Source organism: Neolamprologus brichardi, chromosome 18 (assembly GCF_056152115.1).
Source record: "Neolamprologus brichardi isolate AB-2024 chromosome 18, ASM5615211v1, whole genome shotgun sequence".
Lineage (NCBI taxonomy): Eukaryota > Metazoa > Chordata > Actinopteri > Cichliformes > Cichlidae > Neolamprologus > Neolamprologus brichardi.
In genome coordinates, this window is record NC_142121.1 from 7,971,332 (window position 1) to 7,975,597 (window position 4,266).

The following is a 4,266-nucleotide window of genomic DNA, read 5'->3' on the forward strand; positions in this document are numbered from 1 at the left end:
TAAAAACTTTAAATGAGAATAACAGAAAATTTCTATTACAGAGGCTAGAGCCTGTCCCAGTAGTCATAGGTAGAGCACACCTGGACAGGTCACCAGTCTGTCAGAGGACTAACACAGAGACAGACATCAGAGTAACAAATCTATTTAAAATTAATGTAAGTTTGCTGCAGCTGTATGTATGAACATGTGTTTCTGTGCTCACAGTCCACCTCTGAGGAACCTGCAGTTCATTTTAAGTCTACTTTAAACAGACCTCACAAAAGGCTGATGTGGCTGGATCAGTACTCTGATTTAAGTACGATACCTTTGGCCAGGGATTAATCTGGTGCATCGCTTCACTGCAGTCTTATGTATTTTCCCCACACCTGAATTTAAAAAAATACCGATATATACAAATAACAGCTTCAGCTGATGCAGCCTGACTCAATCCTAAATGTTCAGCACACAGAGACACAGAGGGACTGTTTAAAGTTTAGTGTTAACCTGAGTCACTGATCATTTACAGTATTACAGAGTCTGGCAGTCTTTGCATGATGTCCACGTCACTGTACGTTTCTAGCTGACTCTCAGGTGTGACAGGTGTGCCAGCAGGAAAGAGTAATAATAACCTGCATCCTGAGGTTTGTCATGCAGGATTAAAGGAGCCAGGCTTTGTTCACCCAGCTAGGATTGTATTTTACACTGACCCTGGGTCAGTATAAGTATCATACAGTTTAAACGAAGCACTGAAACTTGCACATATTTATTACAGATGCACTGAAGCTAATCGAGATATTTGCTGTCAATCTGTGGCTGCGATTAAACACTTTACTGGAAACTTTACTAACTAGTAACTTAATCAGTCATGACAGAAGCTAATATTTCTGTGCTAACATCGTTTAAACAGTAACAGCTTTACTCCAATATAAGCTAACGTTTACACCGTAACTTTAAGCTAGCACCATAAAGACGGTAAAACACGTAATAATATCTACAAATGCATCTTAAAGCTGTTATATTAGCACTCGGTGTATTACTAACATAACCACATTAACATTATTGACACTCGCTGACTTTTAATAGTCATTCTATAAATGCTGTCCGTTTAAATGGTCTTACCTGTAAACACTGCTGCATCCACCGGATTCCAGCCAGAGTGGATTCTGGAGTCTTCCCACGCTCCTGTTAGTGATCCTCCATCTGGATGGATGATAACAACCTTCTGAACAATCTAGCAGGAGATGGCCCATATCTATGGGACTGATTTGTGCTAATAACGCCCATTGTACGGACTGATAACAGCCGAAGCGGGTGAATAAAGTCACCCAGTCGCTAGCTGTGCCATTACCCAGCATACATCACTCCCTCCATAAATGCAATAAACGATACAAAAGTGTCGTTTTCCTGTTTTTCAGGTAGTTGTTTACATTATATAATTTATTGTGTTCAGTATACGTCACTACAATGTGATTTCGGAAATATATAAATATACAGACAACAGGCTCTTCCGCGCAATCTCTTGTCGTCAATAAGCAACGTTAAGGGAGCAGCATAGTATTCAATGAGAGGACCCTGCACGTCGATAAGTGAAGCAGAGGGAGCCTGACCATGCGTCACACATTTGACGAGTTGGGAGTGAGAACGTGTTGATTAAACATCTCACACAGCCCCTCATCTGTGACCCTTAGCAAACCCACTGGATATCTACCTGTACATAAAGGAGATCAGATCAGTTCCATCTAGACCAGCTGTAACAGGAAAATGCTGCTTACACTTTGATGCATCACTTTCAGTTTGTCATATAAGACAATATATCAGATTGAGGCATTATTTTCCTGCAGTGAGTAAATCTACTTTGTACTTTACTCTTTTCTTTTAGGTAAAGGGTCTAAACAGTACTTGTACACTGTGGAAATCCCATAAGAACGTCTCCTGAACTCTGAAAAATAACAAAACAAAGACTAAAAGGAGGTCATGGGTGCTGATGATGATGATGATGATGATGAGGAGGAGGAGTAGCATGCATTTAAAAAGTGACTGATGTCCTAGAATACAACAGAACAGTGTCTCTACAAACTTATGAAAACATGACAGTCTTGCATTAGTTTGTATTCTTATGATTTCAAAAAACGAGGGAAAAATCTCCTTGAAATCCACAATTCCTTTTTGTTATTTCTTAGTGTGTGACGTATTTTATTGCCTTTATGATTGGTGCAAACAGTTTCCTGATTTATAATGGAAATAGATTTTAGACACAGGAGGAACACGCAGTGATCAGCAGGAGCAGCTTGGAGTCCAGTCTTCTTCACACTGAGGAGGGACATATATGCAGGAACAGTTGTCATAACTGTTACAACCACCAGATGGCGAAAGAGTCCCACTGCAACTTTAAGCCATGAAGGATGTGTCTTGATGTTTGCTTGTGATAAATCTGCTTTATGTGAGTCTTTTTCAGAGAGTAACAGTAATATGTCTGATTATATGTCTTTAATCAGTAAAGTCTCGCTTTGCTACAAATAAATAAAATCGGAGGAAATCTTTGAACACAACAGAAAGTGACCTTTTAAACCTGCGACACTGATGCTGCATTCAAGGACCATTACAAACATCTGAAAATACTTAAGAACATGAAGAAAATGTGACTTGTTTCTCTGTAATGAAGCTGTTTTAGTGAAGAAAGTTGAAAGGTCACAGAGCGACTGCTGAATCTTCTGCTCTAAACATGAACTCTGAACTTTGTGATGCTTCAGGAGGAAAACTGCTTCAGTTATTCTCTCAGATTAGTTTCATATTTTCTGCATCAGATTTGAGTGAGATCCTGGAATGAAGACAGAAGAAAAGACTTTGTTCAAAGTTTGATTTATAGTCAAACCTTCCAGTTTATTCACACAATAAAACATCAACACAATATATGAATTCATTCATTAAAATCACAGTTTTTCCTCATTTGTTTGATGATTTTGACAAAAACAAACACAAACACACACACATGGTCTGCCATACTCATAAAGAGAAATGTCGACATTTTTCAATACAAATATTCCAGAAACATTTAGAGGATAGAGAAGTTTACATTTTCATGTGGAGAAATATTTTAGTAAATCAAAATGATGATGAGCAGTGATAGCCTCCATAAACAGTCACAGGAAAGATCTCCTTTAAAAACCCAGAAACATCATGAGAACAACTAGAAGATGTGGAGGTACCACCCATAATGTTTGACTGACAGCTGATCTCTGTGCAGAAATGATGGAGAGAAAATAAAATGAAACTAAAATACAGATTTAAACCCACAATATGAAAGACTTCAGTCTATTTCACTTTAATCAACTCAGCTGTGGCTCCATATTCATAGTAAGCACTCAGTCCAGCATAGAGCGGCTGAGTGAATGTGGTCTGGACTCTGTGGAGGAGAGTCATGGTTTCAGAGACGCTGTAGAAGGACAAAATACCTGCTCTGTGATCCAGGTACACTCCTACTCTGGAGGAACGAGGACCTGAGACACGAGTTTTGATGTAGTTGTGCCAAAATGTATAACTGTTGATGTTACAATCTAATGACCAAGATTTGTCATTATGTCCAAATACACATTCACCCCATCCTTTTCTGCTGATATTCTTGTATGCAACTGCTACATAACCTCCTCTCGCTCTCCACTCCACCTCCCAGTAACAACGTCCAGTCAGACTCTCTCTACTCAGGACCTGCCACCATTCAGTGAATCTGTCTGGATGATCAGAATAAGACTGTTGTTGATTCACTGTTGTTACTTTTCTGTTCCCGTCTGATAATAACAGCTTTTTGTGTGCTGTGTTTGGATCCAGTGTGATTTCACGTGAATATTTTAAGAATCCAGCTCTGGTCTTTGGCTCTGGTGGATCTGACAGTAAAACATCCACTTCAGTGACTGTCAGTGAGATGTTTGTCCGTTCCTCTCTCAGAATGTCCTGTAGTTTATCTCTGACCTCTGACACAGCTGCTGTCACATCCTCAAAGTAGCTCAGAGGACGGATATTGATGCTGGATGAGTCTGTAGACTCACTGAGTGCTGACAGTGAGGGGTAGTTGTGTAGAAACTGGATGTGATCCTCTGTGTGTGAGAGCTGCTTCAGCTCAGCATCTTTCCTCTTCAGCTCAGTGATCTCCTGCTCCAGCTTCTCCTGAAGCTCTTTGACTCGACTCACTTCAGTTTCCTGCTGGGATCTGATCTGCTGCTTCACATCAGAGCTTCTTTTCTGGATGAGATGGATCAGCTCAGTGAAGATCTTCTCACTGTGCTCCACTGT